Below are 23,292 nucleotides of genomic sequence, written 5' to 3'. Positions count from 1 at the left end.
CACTAGCATCTGAAAGCAGAAGCTCTATGCTTCCTTAGTGTGACTGGCAGGTTCATACCGTCCATCTTCCTTTTTAACAGAGGAAATCAGAACAGTCTCCTCAGTCTCTTTATTGAAATGTTTGATGAGTAGATCACAATTCTGTTACTACAGAGTTGTCTTGCTGTACTGTAGGCCTAAATACAGGTTCTATCATGAATGAACCTTTGAGCTTAAACAAATCTTAGAGGCTACTGACCATTTATTTATTTGACTAAATTATTTTGTCTGATGACAAAGAGATGCTGCATTTTATTTCTGGTATTGTAAGAAAGGTTTCATTTTGGTGAAGCATAAACATTTGAATACTAGCCTTGGTACCCAGTCGTCATGGAATATGTCTCAATGTGCCAACACAGACCAGTATGAAGTTGGTTCTTAAAGGAATTTCTTTATTTGCACCTGAGGATATTTTTTAAAATGTTCTCTTCTTGACTGGCGAGAAATTTTGACATAAAAAAATCCATTTTTTAATCAACCAACCTTTGAGCATGAATTGTTAATGTGGACTTGAAGCATTAAGAAAGTTTAAGTTGAAGAGAAATCTAGATCTACAACCTTACTGAAGTAAAAATGTTCCTTCATCTTACTAAAATCTAAGATGATTTCTAAGAAAAGTTGTACAGCTCTCAACAGTAACCTGATTTACTCTTGTCAACATATCAAATGTTGGGGCTCCTGGGACTAAAGACCAAGTGAGAAATTGATGTCCTACTAAAAGACTGAACATTAAGTGCCCCTTAGGACATTGAGAATAATTCTGGTTCAATTCTATTAATGTAAAGCCCAGGAAACCCAACAGAACAGAAGAAGAAACAGAGGAAGAAAGTAGATGTAGTCCAATTCAGAATGATACAATATCTTTTTTTCACTTGTGTAATAAAGAGAACACCCAATATGGCTTCAGAAGACCTGTCTGAGTTTGAATTCCATCTCCATCACAAACTACTTGTGGGACTTTAGGCAAGTAACTTTACTTTTTTGAGCCTCGGTTTCCTCTTTTGTAAAATAAGGATTAAAAAAATCTCTAACAGAATTATTGAGAAGATCAAAGTGCTTTTCATATTGGAAAGCTCTATACCAATGGGTCTCAAGTGAAGATAATTTTGCCCCCACAAGACAACTGGCAATGTCTGGAGACATTTTTTTTTTTTTTAATTTTATTTATTTATTTATTTACTTATGGCTGTGTTGGGTCTTCGTTTCTGTGCGAGGGCTTTCTCTAGTTGTGGCAAGCGGGGGCCATTCTTCATCACGGTGCGCGGGCCTCTCACTGTCGCGGCCTCTCTTGTTGCGGAGCACAGGCTCCAGACGCGCAGGCTCAGTAGTTGTGGCTCACGGGCCTAGTTGCTCCGCGGCATGTGGGATCCTCCCAGACCAGGGCTCGAACCCGTGTCCCCTGCATTGGCAGGCAGACTCTCAACCACTGCGCCACCAGGGAAGCCCCACTGGAGACATTTTTAATTGTTACAATTGGGAGAGGGTGAACTACTGACATCTATTGGGTAGAGAGCAGGGATGCTGCTGAACATTCCATAATGCACAGATCCGCCCATCACAACAAAGAATGACCCATTCTAAAAAGTCAGTAGTCCTGAGGCTGAGAAACCTTGCTCTATTTTATTACTTACTTTTATGCAGTGAGCTGCCAGTGTTTTGACTTCATTGCTGTATTTTTGTCAGCATTTCAGGATCTTACTAAGAGGTTTCTTCTTCAATCAAACCCCAAGTAATGTAATAACAATAACTGCCTCTTTAAGTACATGGTTTTATCTAGTTTATCACTCTTCTCTAACCAACATGCACCAATCACATGTCTATAGAGAAAGACTAATAACCTATGACTTGGAAATGCTAAACCCTAGACACCTGACTTCTTTAACTGTATCATTTAAGAGCTTTACATAGATGATGAACTCTACATGAAATGATGAAGAGTTGTAGGTACCAACAGGAGGACAGTAGCCTGGTATTCAAGCAATAACTGGCAAAATAACTCTGTTGGATTAGGTTTAATACCCGTGCAGCTGCTCTGTGAGCAGTCATTAACAAGGTCAGAGAATACCTTAGAAACTCACAGAAGCAAAACAGCTATTTGACTAAGTTCTTTGACTTATTAGTATAGTTGTCTCAGTTTCTCCCTCTGAAAAATGAGACTTGGAAAGGGGAGTCACAATCATGAATGAGGATGGAAACTCTCTGATATCAGCTCTCATCAATGCTGTGGCTACTGAGGGGACAGGACAGCATGTCATCCTTTCCTATCCAGGTGAAGAACCATGAAAAATTGAAAGTACATGCTTTCTTCATATGCCCTGGATGTATGGTGTCTTTGCACAGGTTTATACATGAAACAGAAAATATACCGTCTCCAGATTACCACTGAAAAGTCCAGTTAGTTTAGTCAGTTAATTCAATGGTTTGAAAAAAAAAAATCAAACCTATTCACACTAGCTGTTTGACTCAGACTGTGTCTGAACATATAAACTTATCTGACTGGCTAAGTCAGTCAATGGTTAATGAAGCTGGTGAATAGAGATCATTTGAAGCATCATTTGATGATGCTCTTTTAGTCTCACAGAGATGTAACTTTAACCTGACTCTAAGTGAATCACAAAATTATGTATCTCTCAAAAATTATACAGGCAATTATGATACCCCAATTAATAAAAAGAGAAATGCCTTTATTTGCTCAGTGGACAGGGATATGAAAAAAGGAAAAGTGCACGTGCTATTCAATAGACATGTGATTAGATGATTCAGTCAGAAGTTCTATTCAAAGAGAAAGCTATTTATCCCAAAGAAATCACCCTTTGTGTTTGGTTGATGCAGAAGGTGCCTTAATTTCTCTGACATATAGAGGAGGTAGGTCTTGATGTCCAAATATGCTAACAGAATGCAGGCATTTTTACACATGGTTGTCAGGTAAGGACTCGGAGCACATTTTTAAAGACTCTTGGTAGGCCACTGAACTTGGATCATTCTTAGCTAAGGTATCTAAAACACTTCAAATACTTTAAAATAAAACTAATCCATGCACTGGTGTGTTGAAAACTTTTCCTATCCCCAGGGCACTAAAATAATACCCTTCTGAACAGTAAGTGAAGTATTTTTAGGCGATAGCTCCCTAGTTATAACAAGGCAAGTCAATTTTTAGGAATTAGGGATGCTAATCACAGTGTCTCAAGATGTGCATTGCTGAGGAGTGAAAAATAAGACCACAAACTGACATGACTGCAATGTGCTACGCTCCCTCGAAGGAAATGTAAACAGGAGGGAGACTTGGCTTCCTGATCCCACCACGGCTGGATCCATCATAAAGGTCAAGATAATAGGCCACATACAGCAAAATCAACACCACTCACCCTCCCCTAGCCTATCAGATAAGCGTAGAAACTCAGCTTCCTGCAGGGATAAGTGGTGGCTAGCCCAGATGGAGGAGGAGAAGGTCTGAAAATATGCATGTAGGAACACAAGGCACTGTAACGATGCCATCAAATTTAGCATTAAATATATTTTACAATCAATTGAGATACCATAGATTGCCCCCAAACATGCATGAAATACTTCCAGGGTTTTACCAGATTGCATACTCTTTCATGTTTATGCCTCTCTAGTGTTTTCGGACTTTAAGAGCTCTCAACACTACAAATGTACTTGTGTTAACAAATGAAACTGCAATAAATGCAATTTCTGCTTTAATGCCATCATTAAAGTATGACTATTTGAGATTTCAATTTCCCTGAAATGTCCAAATTAGTCTTACAACCCAAAGCTAAGGTAGGCATTGACTAAAATAAAGGGTGTCAGAAAATTCACATAAAAGTAAAATAACTGAGTTACTAAAAGTTGCCAAATAGATTAAGAGTTTCGTATCTAATAGGAACCTATTACAGACATTATCAAAAGCATGTATTTATTTTATTATTTTTTTGAATTTTATTTATTTATTTTTTATACAGCAGGTTCTTATTAGTTATCTATTTTATACATATTAGTGTATACATGTCAATCCCAATCTCCCAATTCATCACACTACCACCACCCCCGCCGCCACTTTTCCTGCTTGGTGTCCATACGTTTGTTCTCTACATCTGTGTCTCTATTTCTTCCTTGCAAACAGGTTCATCTGTACCATTTTTCTAGATTCCACATATATGCGTTAATATACGATATTTGCTTTTCTCTTTCTGACTTACTTCACTCTGTATGACAGTCTCTAGATCCATCCACATCTCTACAAATGACTCAGTTTTGTTCCTTTTTATGGGTGAGTAATATTCCATTGTATATATGTACCAGTTCTTCTTTATCCATTCGTCTGTCAATGGGTATTTAGGTTGCTTCCATGACCTGGCTATTGTAAACAGTGCTACAATGAGCATTGGGTGCATATGTCTTTTTGAATTATGGTTTTCTCTGGGTATATGCCCAGTAGTGGGATTGCTGGGTCATATTGTAATTCTATTTTTAGTTTTTTAAGGAAGCTCCATACTGTTCTCCATAGTGGTTGTATCAATCTACATTCCCACCAACAGTGCAAGAGGGTTCCCTTTTCTCCACACTGTCTCCAGCATTTGTTGTTTGTAGATTTTCTGCTGATGCCCATTCTAACTGGTGTGAGGTGATACCTCATTGTAGTTTTGATTTGCATTTCTCTAATAATTAGTGATGGTGAGCAGCTTTCCATGTGCTTCTTGGCCATCTGTATGTCTTCTTTGGAGAAATGTCTATTTAGGGCTTCTGCCCATTTTTTGATTGGGTTGTTTGTTAATGTTGAGCTGTATGAGCTGTTTATATATTTTGGAGATTAATCCTTTGTCCATTGATTCGTTTGCAAATATTTTCTCCTATTCTAAAGGTTGTCTTTTCATCTTGTTTGTAGTTTCTTTTGCTTTGCAAAAGCTTTTAAGTTTCATTAGGTCCCATTTGTTTATTTTTGTTTTTATTTCCATTACTCTAGGAGGTGGATCAAAATAGATCTTGCTGTGATTTATGTCCAAGAGTGTTCTTCGTATGTTTTCCTCTAAGAGTTTTATAGTGTCTGGTCTTACATTTAGGTCTCTAATCCATTTTGAGTTTATTTTTGTGTATGGTGTTAGAAAGTGTTCTAATTTCATTCTTTTACATGTAGCTGTCCAGTTTACCCAGCACCACTTATTGAAGAGACTGTCTTTTCTCCATTGTATATCCTTGCCTCCTTGGTCATAGATTAGTTGACCATAGGCGCATGGGTTTATCTCTAGGCTTTCTATGTTCCATTGATCTATATTTCTGTTTTTGTGCCAGTACCATACTGTCTTGATTACCCTAGCTTTGTAGTACAGTCTGAAGTCAGGGAGTCTGATTTGTCCAGCTCCACTTTTTTCCCTCAAGACTGCTTTGACTATTTGGGGTCGTTTGTGTCTCCATACAAATTTTAAGATATTTTGTTCTAGTTCTGTAAAAAATGTCACTGGTAATTTGATAGGGATTGTGTTGAATCTGTTGATTGCTATGGGTAGTATAGTCATTTTCACAATATTGATTCTTCCAATCCAAGAACATGGTATATCTCTCCATCTGTTTGTGTCATCTTTGATTTCTTTCATCAGTGTCTTATAGTTTTCTGAGTACAGATCTTTTACCTCCTTAGGTAGGTCTATTCCTAGGTATTTTATTCTTTTTGTTGCAATGGTGAATGGGATTGTTTCCTTAATTTCTCTCTCTGATATTTCATTGTTAGTGTATAAGAATGCAAGAGATTTCTGTGCATTAGTTTTGTATCCTGCAACCTTACCAAATTCATTGATTAGCTCTAGTAGTTTTCTGGTGGCATCTTCAGGATTCTCTATGTATAGTATCATGTCATCTGCAAACAGTGACAGTTTTACTTCTTCTTTTCTGATTTGGATTCCTTTTATTTCTTTTTCTTCTCTGATTGCTGTGGCTAAAACTTCCAAAACTATGTTGAATAATAGTGGTGAGAGTGAACATCCTTGTCTTGTTCCTGATGTTAGAGGACATGCTTTCAGTTTTTCACCATTGAGAATGATGTTTGCTGTGGGTTTGTCATATATGGCCTTCATTATGTTGAGGTAGATTCCCTCTATGCCCACTTTCTGGAGAGTTTTTAGCATAAATGGGTGTTGAATTATGTCAAAAGCTTTTTCTGCATCTATTGAGATAATCATATGGTTTTTCTCCTTCAATTTGTTAATATGGTGTATCACATTGATTTGCATATATTGAAGAATGCTTGCATCCCTGGGATAAATCCCACTTGATCATGGTGTATGATCCTTTTAATGTGTTGTTGGATTCTGCTTGCTAGTATTTTGTTGAGGATTTTTGCATCTATATTCATCAGTGATATTGGTCTGTAATTTTCTTTTTTGTAGTATCTTTGTCTGGTTTTGGTATCAGGGTGATGGTGGCCTCGTAGAATGAGTTTGGGAGTGTTCTTTCCGCTGCAATTTTTTGGAAGAGTTTGAGAAGATGGGTGTTAGCTCTTCTCTAAATGTTTGATAGAATTCACCTGTGACGCCAGCCGGTCCTGGACTTTTGTTTGTTGGAAAATTTTTAATCACAGTTTCAATTTCATTACTTGTGATTGGTCTGTTCATGCTTTTTATTTCTTTCTGGTTCAGTCTTGGAAGGTTATACTTTTCTAAGAATTTGTCCATTTCTTCCAGGTTGTCCATTTTATTGGCATAGAGTTGCTTGTAGTAGTCTCTTAGGATGCTTTGTATTTCTGTGGTGTCCATTGTAACTTCTCTTTTTTCATTTCTAATTTTATTGATTTGAGTCTTCTCCCTCTTTTTCTTGATGAGTCTGGCTAAAGGTTTATCAATTTTGTTTATCTTCTCAAAGAACCAGCTTTTAGTTTTATTGATCTTTGCTATTGTTTTATTTGTTTCTGTTTCATTAATTTCTGCTCTGATATTTACTATTTCTTTCCTTCTACTAACTTTGGGGTTTTGTTTGTTCCTCTTTCTGTAGTTCCTTTAGGTGTAAGGTTAGATGGCGTATTTGAGATTTTTCTTGTTTCTTGAGGTAGGCTTGTATTGCTATAAACTTCCCTCTTAGAACTGCTTTTGCTATATCCCATAGGTTTTGGATCATTGTGTTTTCATTGTAATTTGTCTCTAGGTATTTTTTGATTTCCTCTTTGATTTCTTCAGTGATCTCTTGGTTATTTAGGAACGTTTTGTTTAGTCTCCGTGTGTTTGTGTTTTTTACGTTTTTTCCCCTGTAATTTATTTCTAATCTCATAGTGTTGTGGTTGGAAAAGATGCTTGATATGATTTCAATTTCTTGATTTGTGACCCAAGATGTGATCTATCCTGGAGAATGTTCCATGTGCACTTGAGAAGAAAGTGTAATCTGCTGTTTTTGGATGGAATGTCTTATAAATATCAATTAAATCTATCTGGTCTATTGTATCATTTAAAGCTTGTGTTTCCTTATTAATTTTTCTGTGTGGATGATCTGTCCTTTGGTGTGAGGTGTTAAAATCCCCGACTATTATTGTGTTACTGTCAATTTCCTCTTTTATAGCTCTTAGCAGTTGCTAAGGTTCTCCTATGTATTGAGGTGCTCCTATGTTGGGTGCATATATACTTATAATTGTTATATCTTCTTCTTGGATTGATCCCTTGAACATTATGTAGTGTCCTTCCTTGTCTCTTGTAACATTCTTTATTTTAAAGTCTATTTTATCTGATATGAGTATTGCTACTCTAGCTTTCTTCTGATTTATATTTGCATGGAATATCTTTTTCCATCCTCTCACTTTCAGTCTGTATGTGTCCCTAGGTCTGAAATGGGTCTCCTGTAAGCAGCATGTATATGGGTCTTGTTTTTGTATCCATTCAGCGAGCCTGTGTCTTTTGGTTGGAGCATTTAATCCATTCACATTTAAGGTAATTATCAATATGTATGTTCCTTTTACCATTTTGTTAATTGTTTTGCATTTGTTTTTGTAGGTCCTTTTCTTCTCTTGTGTTTCCCACTTAGAGAAGTGCCTTTAGCATTTGTTGTAGAGCTGGTTTGATGATGCTGAATTCTCTTAGCTTTTGCTTGTCTGTAAAGCTTTTGATTTCGCTGTTGAATCTGAATGAGATCCTTGCCGGGTAGAGTAATCTTGGTTGTAGCTTCTTCCCTTTCATCAGTTTAAATATATTGTGTGACTCCCTTCTGGCTTGTAGAGTTTCTGCTGAGACATCAGCTGTTTACCTTATGGGAGTTCCCTTGTATGTTATTTGTCATTTTTCTCTTGTTGCTTTTAATAATTTCTCTTTGTCTTTAATTTTTGTCAATTTGATTACTATGTATCTCAGCGTGTTTCTCCTTGGGCTTATCCTGTATGGGACTCTCTGTGCTTCCTGGACTTGGGTGGCTATTTCCTTTCCCACGTTAGGGAAATTTTCGACTATAATCTCTTCAAATATTTTCTTGGGTCCTTTCTCTCTCTCTTCTCCTTCTGGGACCCCTATAATGCGAACGTTGATATGTTTAATGTAGTCCCAGAGGTCTCTTAGGGTATTTTCATTTCTTTTTATTCTTTTTTCTTTATTCTGTTCCACGGCAGTGAATTCCACCATTCTGTCTTCCAGGTGTCTTATCCATTCTTTTGCCTCAGTTATTCTACTATTGATTCCTTCTAGTGTATTTTTCATTTCCATTATTTTATTGTTCATCTCTGTTTGTTTGTTCTTTAATTCTTCTAGGTCTTTGTTAATCATTTCTTGCATATTCTCGATCTTTGTATCCATTCTTTTTCCGAGGTCCTGGATCATCTTCACTATCATTATTCTGAATTCTTTTTCTGGAAGGTTGCCTATCTCCACTTCATTTAGTTGTTTTTCTGGGGTTTTATCTTGTTCCTTCATCTGGTACATAGTCCTCTGTCTTTTCATTTTGTCTATCTTTCTGTGAATGTGGTCTTTGTTCCACAGGCTGCAGGACTGTAGTTCTTCTTGCTTCTGCTGTCTGCCCTCTGATGGATGAGGCTATCTAAGAGGCTTGTGCAAGCTTCCTGATGGGAGGGATTGGTGGTGGGTACAGCTGGGTGTTGCTCTGGTGGGCAGAGCTCAGTAAAACTTTACTCTGCTTGTCTGCTGATGGGTGGAGCTGAGTTCCCTCCCTATTGGTTGTTTGGCCTGAGGCAACCCAGCACCAGAGCCCACAGGCTCCTTGGTGGGGCTAATGGCGGACTCCGGGAGGGCTCACAGCAAGGAGTACTTCCCAGAACTTCTGCTGTCAGTGTCCTTGTCCCCGCAGTGAGCCACAGCCACCACCTGCCTCTGTGGGAGACCCTCCAAACCAAGCAGGTAGGTCTGGTTCAGTCTCCCCTGGGGTCACTGCTCCCTCCCCTGGGTCCCGATGCACACACTACTTTGCGTGTACCCTCCAAGAGTGGAGTCTCTTTTTCACCCAGTCTTGTCAAAGTCCTGCAATCAAATCCCACTAGGCTTCAAAGTCTGATTCTATGGGAATTCCTCCTCCCGTTGTCAGACCTCCAGGTTGGGAAGCCTGACGTGGGGCTCAGAACCTTCACTCCAGTGGGTGGACTTCTGTGGTACAAGTGTTCTCCAGTTTGTGAGTCACCCACCCAGCAGTTATGGGATTTGATTTTATTGTGAGTGCGCCCCTCCTACTGTCACATTGTGGCTTCTCCTTTGTCTTTGGATGTTGGGTATCTTTTTTGGTGAGTTCCAGTGTCTTCCTGTTGATGACTGTTCAGCAGTTAGTTGTGATTCTGGTGCTCTCGCAAGAGGGAGTGAGCACACATCCTTCTACTCCACCATTCAGGCATATGTAAGTCAAGGGAGTTCCTGGGCAAGGGTTCCCACCAGGTCATGTAGACTCCTGGACTCTCTGATGTCCTTTTCTTCCTTTGCACTTAGTCTAGTTTCACTTGCTCATAGGGAGCCATGTGAAGAGGCCTCACAGCTGCTCCTTCAGACCAGGGTTCCTAGTGGGAAATGGCTATGCAAATGCCTCAGCTGGAGGATGTGTGCAGAAGTGCTGCCCCCCACACCTCAATTCAAGATCCATGTATTTATTTTAAAATGTGAAGTCCATGATTAAGATGTAAAGTGAGGAAGACCATCAATTTCTGTCACCACACAATGGTTATATGGAGGACCTCATGGGTGTGTGACCAGTTACATAGGACACTGGTTCAGGAAAGCTCCACATCTGGTTTAATGTTATGTTGTTCTTGTCTTGAAATTCTTAATAGTATTTTATAAACAAAGATCCCTGCATTTTCATTTTGTACTGGGACCTACATATTTTGTAGTTAGTCCCGACCGTGTGAACAATTTAAGCCCCACAGATATGTTCCTATCTTTGACTTTCTGGTAAGACTCTTCATAAGAAATATCATCCTCAAAGGATAACCTAAATGGAACAGGAGGTAGAGCCAAGGAGAAGGGAAAGCATTTTGGGGAAGTTGAAAATGTAAAGACAAAAAGTAATTATGGATTTTAAAGAAATGATTGAATCTTTCCACTCCCAGGAAGTTGAGTTAAAATCATAATGCAGAAAAGCGGCTCTTTGATTGCTAACCAGAAGTCACTATGGGAAAAAGGAAATCCAATGTTTGAACCATAGGACATTGAGAAGCAAATTAATTTGAGTTCTTTTCTAAAGTTCATTTAAAAGGACTAACTGGAACTGTTTCAAAAAGAACAGTTAAAGGGCTGCTGACGTATGCTCAGGTTGGTCCTAATTAGCACTTGGAGTAGGTTTGTTATAGAGGAAGTAGAAGCATAAAACTATGCCTAAGTATTAGCAGCGATTAAAAGTATGCCAGTGGGTGGGAGTGGGTAAAATTATTTACTTTATCAAGTGGAAGGCTAAGCATGGAGGAAAGAGCTTACAAGAGAGAAAAGTGGGCACTTTGGAGGGAAGTGTATGGGGAAAATAACTGAAAACAGTATGAAAAGAGTATTACAGCATACAAAACGCTCAAAAGAGTCAGTGAGGACTTACTACATGGGCACTAATGAGCACTAATAAGCTCTCCAGGATTTGAGGCCTAAGGCTATTAGTGTATTAAAAGTTCTCACACTTGTTCACAATAGGTTATATCCAGTCAATCCTCCCTCTAGGAAGATAAATTGTATGCAGATGCAGAATAATAACTAATGTATGTAGAGTGCATCATAATTTACATACGTGATCTTTTATGTAAAAGATTTTTTATGCTTCTAACATCCCCATAATGTGCATAGTATAATACCACTTGACAGACGAGATAATGAGGCTCAGAAAAGGAAAGTGAATTCCCTAAGAATACAAGTCAGAAGGTAAGAGTCATCTTATTCCAAAACCTGTGCTTTTCCCACCATAAATGTAGTGAATGGCATGTAATATGTTCTAATGTTAAAACAAGGTTAACAATAATGACAATAACCACAGGACCTCTTCTGAGGCCCTTCTTTCTTTCCTTCCTTCCTTCTTCTCACCATCCATCCATCCACTTCTGGGTGAATTGTGGTTTTAAAAAGATGGTCAGTGCACCTCAAGGTTTTTTCTAGATCTGCCATTATTAAACAGTGTCTTTTAGGAATGATCCCTGTTATGTGTCTATTCATCAGATTGGTACTTTCAAAACTTATGCTGTCCACAGGATGGCAATTGGGGGTAACTTAGTATGTGACCAAAATGGCTCTCATGTGACTTTCGGTGAGTATGACAGGTATTGCAGTGAGGCTGGAAGGCAGCCGGCACTAAGTAAAAATTGTGAGGTAAACAAAAGTCAGGTTTTGTAGCTATTTGCTTCTGCCCTTGTCCTTTCCTCCTCTGTCTCTATTCCATCTCCCAATCACGCTGATAAAACTTAACTTTTAATTGAGGTGCTAAGAACTTTCAAAGACCTTGCATTTTAACGGGGAATTTTATAAAGAAAAATAAAAGGAGAGTACAAAAGCGGGAAGGAGGGAATGTGAGGAGAGGGGGTGAGTACTTGGAATTTCCCTACTGAGCATTTCTACTCTCCATTCCCAGTCTGGGGTTTCTAAGAACCTAGATTATCAGTCTTCGCATCTCTCCACTTCCAGTTTGTTTATAAGAGAATGACTAAGCAGAGGCTTGGCACCTCTACCTCAGAGCGATTGCTAATACTGCTCTAGACTGGAGTACTTGAGTGAGGTCAGAAATGTGATACTATGAGTTGCTCTGGCCATGTGCATAGGAAACAATATTCTCCTTTCCTACACTGCATTTTTGTCGAAAATTAAGATAAGAAATTTAGGCAAGAAGCCAAAGAATGCCACTCTCCTCATATCCTACTTTCTCATCAGCCCACTGCGTTCTGGTTTCTGCCCCCACCACACCCCTGAAATTGACCTCACCAAGGTCACCAACAATCTTGTTACTGCTGCCACCATTAAGCACTCTTTTGTTCTTGAAATACTTTTGTCCTTTTACTTTCTCGACACGCTATGTTCTTGATATCCAACTACCTATTTGGCTACCCATCTCCTCTGCACACTTGGCTTCCTCTGTCAGTCCCATTAAGGTTGGCATTCCATAGGGATTTATCCTGGCCTTTGATCTCTTCTTCTTCTATACAGTCTCCTTAGGTGTCCTCACATGTTACCAGTTTCAGTTACTCCCTACATGCTAATTCCAAGAATCCCATTTCAGTCTGATTTCTTACCTGAGCTTTAAACCTGCAACTATACCCGCCAATTGAAAATTAGTACTAGTTTACCTTAAAGATATCTCAATTTAACATGCCTAAACCTGAACTGTCCCAAACCATTCAATCTTTTTTCCCCCCTGACCCAATGAATGCAAACACTACCAAGTCAGAACCTTGGGCATAGTTCTTGACTCTGCTGTACCTCCCTTCATCTATTACTGAATCCTGTGAATTCTACCTCCCAGTCCATCCACGTCTCTCCATCCCCACTGCTAAAGCACTGATCCAGACCAGCCTTATCTCTTGCCCTACATTACTGTGTGATGGTCTCTAACCAAGCCCCTTTGCCTCTTGTCCTGTTCACCTCCATCTTCACATCACAGCCAGACCAATGGTTCTTAAATGCAAATTTGATTATGTTATTCTCCAGCTCTCCATTGTGCTCACAGGCCTCTGGATAATCTGACTACTGCTAACCTCCCCAGCCTAATCTCTCTGACTCAGCCCTGATCCTGATATTTCAGTCACACTGAATTTTCCTTGCACATTCCTCTCTTTCCCTTTTCCCGAGGCCTTTCCACATTCTATTCCTTTTTTCCTGACATTTCTTCCCTGAATAATTCTTCATCATTCTTCCTGTCTCCATTTAGACATCATTTCCTCCCCAAAGTCTTTTCTGATCCCCCCACCCCAATGCCTTGCTTCAGGCTTAGCCCCCTCTCCTCTTTGCTCCTGTAACCCCTCTATTGCCCTTATTGCCAAGATGTGTCACCTTGAGATGCAGTTACCTATTTACTAATCTGTAACCTCACCAGACACTGCTATATGAAGACATAGGCTTGTCTATTACAGTTCACTGTTGTGTTCTCAGTACTTAACAGAGAGCCTGCAACAAAGTAGGTTCTTACTGAACAGTCCCTGAAGGAATAAGTGAACTTGGTGGTGAATCTATTTTTTTTTAAAAAAAAGCTTTATGTTGTAAAGTCAGATAAGATTTTTTTTAGTGAAACATATACAATAAAAATAAACCAACAAGTAAACCCTCTGATTCAGAGAACCTCAGTTCTGAGGAACTCAACCTCAAAGCTGAATATGTATATTTATTGGCCACTACTAAAGAACTGTGTTGATATGTTTCATGATACCTGCCTGAGAGTTCTAGTCACAGGTCAACAGGCCCATTAAAAACCAGAAAGGGTGGGTAGTGCAGACAAGGACACAGAGAGAACCAACCAGTCTGCATCGTCATGAGTGGCCAAAGTTTCTGTTTCTATGGATACGCTTTGGGTCACTTACCCCCTAACTACCAACATCACTATTGTTTCTTCTCCTTTAGAGCAGGTTTTGGATGTCACGTGGACTCAGCCTCTTCTTTTGGTCCCATCCTGCTCCTAACACTGGAGTTGGAAGTGCAGCTCAGCTTCATGATGGGTAGGGTGGCAGGATCTTGGGTATGTCCATCTTGAGATTGCTGAGAACTCTGTTAACTTGGGAGGCATTAGCCATATGAGGCCACTGAGAACTTGAAATGTGGCTAGTGAGACAGAGGAACTGAGTTTTAAATTAAATTTAAATTTAAAAACTAAATTTAATGGAAAACTTTTAAATATGTTTGGAACAACGGATATGTGAGTTTGCTTTTTCAATTGTCAGTTTATGTAATCTAAATCAAGTCTTTCTAATCAAAAGTTAGCTCTCATATTGAGATGTGGTACAAGTGTAAAATATACACCAGATTTTGAAGCTTCAGTAGGAAAAAAAGAACATAAGACACCTCATTATTTTTTATATTGATTACATGTTATAATAATAATATTTTAGAAATATGTGGTTAAAAGAAGTATTAAAATTAATTGCACCTGTTTCTTTTTAGCTTTTTTAATGCTACTACTGAAAATTTTAAATTATACATGCAGCTCTCATTATATTTCTTCTGAATAGTATTAGTTTAGGGACCAGGCTGGGCCTAAAGACAGATGTGTAAAGGAGACTGGCAGCCTTTAATCCTTTCTGCTTTATCACTTATGAAAATAACAAGACTAAGACTAATGTCAACCCTACAGTATTAGCTAACACTGTTGAACCCTTACTAAGTGCCAGACTGTTCTAAATTTCATAACAATTCTCCGATGAAACTATTTTTATTCTCATTTAAAAGATGGAGAAACTGAGGCACACAGTTGAAGTAGTTTATCTCACACTCTGTAATTGGTAAAGAAGCCAGGATGTGAACACAGATACATCTAATTTCAGAGCTTTCACATCAGTGAAATGGCAAGATAACACTTCAAATGTGCTACTTAGTACATTTTCTGAACTCTATTTAAGGAGACAGTGTAACAGTCATTAATATATTAAATACTATGTATTGTCATTAAGTCAAATGATTAAGTCAGCTGGGCATTCTACTTAATACCAAAAAAGAATGAAGCTTACTCTTTGGTAGTTCAAAATACACAAATAAATCCACAGCTCTCTTTGTCAGGTATTGTTTAAGTCTGAGAAAAGTAAGTGAACTCATGAAGCTATTTTTAAAAAATAATCAAGATAATTGGTTTGCTGCAAACAAAAATGCCAAGGAATCCTAACTTCCCTGTGCTAGAAGTGGAATTCATTTTCTCTGTAGTCAACTTATTAGCAAAATATTTTACACTAACATGCATTTAGTATGCTTCTATCTGTACTTTTGAATGTACTTTCATTCATTCATTCATTCACTCATTCTTCAGTTATTAACTGAGTGTCAATATTCCAAAAACTGGCTGTGAAATGAACATAAGAATGCATAGTCTAAGAAGAGAATTTGTGCCTGGAGAAAATAGCCCCAGAGATAGTGTAAGTGGGGACCCATAGTTATATACATCCAACCTCCCTGTGAACTATAGTGTTTTTTAAAGTTTATGATTGTATGACCCCAAATATATGTTTTTAGGTATTGGTTGGGGGCATTTAACCATTGGTGTAACAGAAGATTCAAAGCTTGATCTCAGCTGTTATAAAAACAATGCAGCTGCTGAGTGAAAACAGATGCCAGGAAGAACCGTGCTGAGGATAAAGGAAGGACATTGTGGGAAGCACAACTTTATAATAACTTGAGGCATCCCATCTAATGACATTATAATTTGGCTCTCACGTATTGGGTAACGCAACAGACAGCTTCAACTATCATTTGTCTAGCATCCATTAAGTACTGTCTTCTTTATAATAGTTAGCTTTGTGTGTTGGACAATAAATGAGGTGGGGGAAACCAACTAAGGTATATGAGAAATAAACCTTAATGACAACAAACAATTTGTCAGACATTCTTTTTCTTCAGCTTTAACATTTAGGTGCCATATAGTGAATTAAATGATCTAACCCATCTCATTTATCATCCAAACCACAGAACAAACTGTTACAGTCAAGCTTCTCTAGAAGATTACCTGACAGGTGATATATGAATCCATGGAGGGATTGTACGATGAAGGAACATTCAAGATGACAAGTCTTCTAGGCCAGCTACTTTCATTGCATAACAGGCACACACATATTTCTGGCTAAATAGTGGGGACTAACTCAACTAAGTTTGATTTTACATAGTCTGTGGGCTTAAGGGAAGCGATAGAGGACCACAGCACAAATACATGGAAACTAAGTATTAATGTCAGTTTCTGTGACATTTATTCATTCAACAAACATCTACCAAGCATTTACTTTGGGTCAGCACTATCCAAGAACCAGATTTTTCTTTTGGGAGCTCAGGTGGGTCCTATTCAGGATCACCAAGCTAATAAACATGAGGCCAAGGGCTCAAGCAGCATTCTTCTGACTACAAACTCAGCAGTCTGAACAGTGTCACGTGCTGCTTCTCAGCACCTAGTGATTAATGGTTTGGCTCCTGCTCCACTTAACTTCCACAGTCCTTCCAGTCACCTCCTCCCACAGCAAGGTCTCTTCCATCACTCCATGACCTGGCTGAACTTACCGACTTTGAATAGAGAATTTGATACACAGTAATCTATATATGAGCTATAAACTTGACCTCTAATTCTCTTTTAATTTGATAAAAGAACATAGAAGGCAGACTAAATGGATAAATTGTTTTAAGCATTTTACAGAAGTGAAGATTCCAAACTAATTTTCAAGGCTTGATACTGTAGATTAATTTGATGTTACTATTAGACTCATTGGATTGTCATTCTATTTATATATTTGCTTCTAATTTTGGGGATACACAAAGAGCCTATGTGGTACCAAGGAATAGGTAACTTCTTGGAAAAAAGCAAAGCTCAAGACCTAAAGCAGACAAAATAGACAAAGAAAGGGTGGAGAGAAGTGTTTCCTGAATACCTACTATGTTTTAAATTCTGTCCTAGTCCCTTTTACATATATTATTTTAATTTATTTATAATAAAAATCCTACAGAGTATTATCTTCATGTTACTAAAGAAGAAACTGAGATTTAGTAAGTTTATCTAGTATGTCCCAAGTTACCAGCTAGTTAGTGGTAAAGCTGAAGGTAAAGCTAAAATCTGTTTAATACCAAACCTCTTTCCACATGGCATGCTGTCTCGTGCCTACAATTTGTCTCTAAGTTTGCTGCTTCATCAATTACTTTGCAGGTAGATGGAAACAGAGGTTCTTATCTCTTATTTAAATTCTTCTCTTGCTCAGTCTCTTTATCAAAATGAGACTGTGCTTGCTGGTCTTTTAAGCCAACACTTTTGGACTAATGCTTAATTCTTTACATCCTTCAGTGGCTAAAGACTTCGCAGTCCTTCCTATATGTCACCCTTCCTATGGAGAAAACTTCCCTTTCCCTAGACAGACTTTAGAGTAAACTGATCTTATTAATTCTAGTTTTTAAAAAAAGATTATTTAGAAGTTGCCTGATAAAGAGATTTCCGATATTCAAAGGACTAGTATACACTAAAGTGTACTCAATTCTACAATTATACTGAGCACCATGTAATCTTTCATATTTGTATGCTAAAATATCGGCCACCATTTAAAGCTACTTTACCTGCCACTTTTTGAAAGGTTTTCTCTCATCTTGCTATAGAACTTGAGATCCTCCCCCTCTCTTATGGCACATATCACTTTTATTCACATTTGCAGAGTAGGTACTACATGCCAGCCACACCATGGTGAATATAGCAACATCATCCTTGCCCTCATGGAGCTTAAAATCTAGCAAGGTAACCCCATATCCATACAACTAATAAAGGGATAATTCCATTTATCATAAGTGCTATGAAAGAAAATTCTCTGATATTATGCATTGTGTGGAGAAAATTAAAAATTCAATTACTGATGATGTATACTTTTCTTCCTGTTTACAAAATTCTAGATAATGGACTTCCCTCTCTAACCTAACACATATCTCATACTTACTAGGATGTGCAAAGAACCCAACTTGCAAAAAGAAAGTTTATCTTCCTCAAAAGTTTACCATGAACAAAAATGTGTGTAAATCTATATGAGGAAAACTACAAAACTCTGATAAATGAAATCAAAGAACTAAATAAATGGAGAGATAGTCCCTGTTCATGGACAAGAAAACTCAATATTGTCAAGATATCAGTTCTTGATCTATAGATACAATGCAATCCCAATGAAAATACCAGCAATTTTTTTTTTTTGGATATTGACAAACTGATTCTAAAGTTTATATGGAGAGGCAAAAGACCCAGAATAGCCAACACAATATTGAAGGAGAAAAACAAAGTAGGAGGACTGATGTTACCCAACTTTAGGACTTACTATGAAGCTACAGTAATTAAAATATTGTGGTATTGGTGAAAGAATAGACAACTGGATCAATAGAACAGAGAGCCCAGAAATAGACCCCCGTAAAGATGGCCAATTGTTCTTTGACAAAGAAGCAAAGGCAATACAGTGGAGCAAGTTAGTCTCTTCAGCAAATGGTGCTGGAACAACTGGACATGTATATGCAAAAAAAAAAAAAAAAAATGCAGCTAAACACAGACCTTACACTCTTAACAAAAATTAACTCAAAACAGATCATAGACCTAAATGTAAAACGCAAAACTATAAAATTCCTAGTAGATAACATAGGAGAAAACTTAGATGACTTTGGTTACCATGACGCCTTTTTAGATACAACACCAAAGGAATGATCCATGAAAGTAATAATTGATAAGCTGGACTTCATTAAAATTAAAAACTTCTGCTCTGTGAAAGCAATATCAAGAGAATTAGAAGACAAGCCACAGACTGGGAGAAAATGTTTACAAAAGACACATCTGATAAAGGACTGTTATCCAAAATATACAATGAACTCTTAAAACTCAACAATAAGAAAACAATCCAACTATAAAACAGGCCAAGATCTTAACAGATACTTCACCAGAGCAGACGTATAGATGGCAAATAAGCATATGAAAAGATGCTCCACAGCATATGTCATCAGGAAAATGAAATTAAAACAATAAGATATCACTACACACTTTTTAGAATGGCCAAAATCCAAAACACTGACAACACCAAATGCTGGTGGAGGTAGAGCAACAGAACACTTACACTTTGCTAGTGGGATTGCAAAATGGTACAGCCACCTTGGAAGACAGTTTGGCAGTTTCTTACAAAGCTCAACATACTCATAGCATACAATTCGGCAATTGCACTCCTTGGTATTTACACAAAAGAGTTGAAAACTTATGTCCACACAAAAACCTGCACACAGATGTTTATAGCAGATTTATTCATAATTGTCAAAACTTGGAAGCAACTAAGATGTCCTTCAGCAGGTGAATGGATAAATAAATTGTGGTACATGCAGACAATGGAATATTATTCAGTGCTAAAAAGAAACACGCTATCAAGCCATGAAAAGATATGGAGGAAAGTTAAATGCATATTACTAATTGAAAGAAGCCAATCTGAAAAGGCTACATACTGTATGATTCCAACTATATGATGTTCTGGAAATGGTAAAGCTATGGAGACAGTAAAATGATTAGTGGTTGACAGAGGAGGAGGATGAGGAGATAAATAGGCAGAACACAGAGGGTTTTTAGTTTAATGAAAATACTCTGTATAATACGATAGTGATGGATATATGTCATTATACATTTGTTCAAACTCAGAATGTACAACAAAAGTGGGCCCTAAGGTAAAATGTGGACTTTGGGTAATTGTGATATGTCAATGTAGGTTCACCTTTGGTAAAAAATGTCCCCTTCTGGTGAGTGATGTTGATAATGGAGGTGGCTATGCATGTATGGGAAATCTCTGTACCTCCCTCTCAATTTTGTTGTAAACTTAAAACTGCTCTAAAAAATAAAGTCTTAAAATAAAAGCATTCTATGGCTTCATATTAGTGAAGCAAAGACATTTGTGGACAAAACCTGAAGAAGTGCAAATTTCATTGAGTTTATAAGAGAGCTGCCTCTCTAATCCTTAAGCCAAAGAACCACTTAAGGATCTACGGTTTTGGTGAATTCTAATTAGAATAATTGAATGTCAGATTAAAAAATATCCTTAGAATTGACTAATTCAAAAGGTCGAGACTTTTAGCTTTTACAATTTTTAAGGAGAAAGATGGAGGGTTGCCAGCCTTTTATTTTGCCAAGTGAGGAAGTAACATAAAATCTACCATCTATTTAGCTGTGATCCCATAAATGAACAGGCATTTGGAAACACAAGAGGAAGAAGAGAGTCATCTAGGTATCAAGGACAGCCTCTCCTAAGCAAGGACAGGTATAAATTTATAGCAATATAAAGATAGATATAAACATAAACATAGATTAAATGTTATAGCTACATAAAATTTGTCTTTATTTTTTTCATTTCATCTTAGACTGGTCAAAACTGGAGTTTAGGAAACTCTGATCTCCTCCAAACTCTTCACAGGGGCAATGACCAACCAGTGTTACAAATTAGTGGCCAGTGGGGCTGGAACCAGTACCCAAGTCACTGGAGCCCACTTCAGTGTTTCTTCTAATCAGCATACGCTTGGACTTTGGGAGCATGACAAAGGGCCCAAGATGGAAGGTGAGGTGAATCCTGCTCTACATATAGGATTGGGGCAACCCTGGGATCAGGGAGATAGAGAAAAAAAGTGGGAGAAACATTCTGAGGAAAGGAAATGAGTGCATTTTTAGTTCCTAAGAACATTCTCCTGTTTTCTCAGTCTTCCCTCACCATCGGGGAAAAAGGATTATGAAAACAATAAATTGATGGGTAATTTGTCAAAGCCTAATATGTTCTCAGAACTGCGTGAGGTGTTCTAGTCCTCATACTCCTTTGAGGTGGCTCTTCTCAGATGAGGAGACTAAGACTCAGTGAGGAGAAGTAATCTGCCTAAAATCAGCAGCTGGAATTCATATCTAACTCAAGTTCAGATACCCATTAACTATATGTCATACTGTCTCATATAGTTCTACCCAGCAGAAAGGAAGTACTATATATTTGTTGAGCTTATGCTGTGTGCCAAGCCCTGGGTTTAGTGTTTTTCATAATTTGTTTTCATGTATTCCTGACCTCAACCCTATTTATCTTCTTTGCTTCACAGATAAGGAAACTTAGGCTGAAGATCACACAGTCAGTAAGGGGAGGAGCCAGAAATTTAAAAAAACTGAATGATTTCTATTGGGCCCTGAAGTAGAGATTCATCAAGAAGCTAAAAATAAGTATACTTTTGTGTTGAATTCAAATACGTATAATAGCAGATCAATAAGCCATACTCTAGTTACATTAGGACATTTTCATAAATTGATAGGATGAATCATTCAAAATTGCCATTTTGTGGGTCAGAAGTGGTTGAATATTATGATTGCATATGGTTTGATCTAATATACATCATTATTAAGTTTTACTACGCCAGAGTTCTCTGCCTCTACCTAACCTCTGCAATAAGTTAAGGGCTAGCAAGCTAATAAGAATAGTGATAATGATATAATAAGAAAAATATTAATAATAACATTATGAACTATTTAATTAAAAAAAACTACTTCTACCATTATTTTTATTGTGCTAAAAATACATAACATAAAATTTACCAGCTTAACCATTTTCAAGTGCATAGTTCATTTGTGTTAAGTATGTTTACAATGTTGTGAAACAAATCTCCATTACATTTTCATCTTGCAAAACTGAAACTCTATACCCATTAAACAACGAGAGACACTATGAGGGACCATGTGGCTGGTGGTATCAGATCAAAGGACTTTTCCAAAAGAGGTTCATCTGGAATTTTGTGTGAAATTTTCTAAGTTTTAATGTTGGCTTAAAAAAATAGCTTTGTTGAGAGATAATTCAAATACCATAAGTTTGCCCAATTAAAGTGTACAATATAATGATTTTTTAGTATATGCACAATATTGTGCAGCCATCATCTCTATCTAGTTCCTAAACATCTTCATCACCCCCCAAAGGCGATCTTGTACCTCTTAAGCAGTCACTTTCCATTCTCCCCTCTTCCCAACCCCTAGTAACCACCATTCTACTTTCTGTTTCTATGAATTTGAATGCTTTGGATTCCTCAGATTTCTACCATTTTTGAACTTGTAAAATCTGCAAGATGCCTCATGCGCTTTATTTAACTCTAAAAAAATTCTATGAAGTACTATTATCTTCATTTATAGACTAGGAAATTAAAAAGGTAAGGTAGACATCAAGTCACATCTGAAACTAACCCATTATTACATGTGTTCAAATTTGCTATATCCAAATTGATAAGAATAATTTCTACCACAGAGAAGATTTCCCATATTTTTTATTAGTGGGAGGTGGTGGTGGTGTGGATTTCCAAACACCCAAATAATGGAACTCAATAAATACTTGATTAATGACTAAGTGAATGATGTAACAGAATCCCTCCTTAATTAAAAACAGTATGAAAGAATGAGAAGAACTTTGAGGGAGAACACGCCAAAAGCTCATGGTAACATTATCCATGTAGCGAAGGCTTTGGGCTGATTTTTCTAAAACAGCAAAACCTATAGAGACCACATACTATGAGCTATACTATACTAAAAAAAAATGGATAGACTTCTTATATAAACATATGATATCTAAAAAAAAACTGGGAAAAAAGGACTTAATTATAAGAACAAAACAGCATTCTATTCTGGAATATCACTGACAAATTTAATTGAACTCTGGAGGAAATAGGATGTTTTAAAATGGGTTAAATGTTAGATGAAATATTATTTAGTATGTTACTCAGAGTTGGTACATAAACAAGTAAGAGAAACTGAGTGTGGAAGAACAAATGATGCCCTTGTGTTTGTAGCACTTAAAGGATGAACAATAATTGGTTAGAAGAAAACAGAAGCTTTGTGGTCACACTTCACTTTTTTTCTTTTTAACAGAAAGACAAAATTGGAGAAAACAGTTATATTAGAGACTTTGTCATTCATAAAACAAATGAAGCAGAACTAGAAGGGAGAGTGGCAAAATATTTGCATGAAAGAGTATCCTTATTTTTATATTATTGAAATGGGATCTACTTTCAAAATGAGGTCACATTTTTAAGAAATTTTTTTTAATTTTAAAGAAAATTACATGATAAATAAGTAATTCTTCCTTAAATAAATTAATAAAAAGTAATGAACTTATTAAAATAGGTATATTTTTATAAACATTCATATTCCTAAACTAATAAAGAT

Source organism: Balaenoptera ricei, chromosome 4, assembly GCF_028023285.1.
Source record: "Balaenoptera ricei isolate mBalRic1 chromosome 4, mBalRic1.hap2, whole genome shotgun sequence".
Lineage (NCBI taxonomy): Eukaryota > Metazoa > Chordata > Mammalia > Artiodactyla > Balaenopteridae > Balaenoptera > Balaenoptera ricei.
This window is presented reverse-complemented; position numbering follows the sequence as displayed.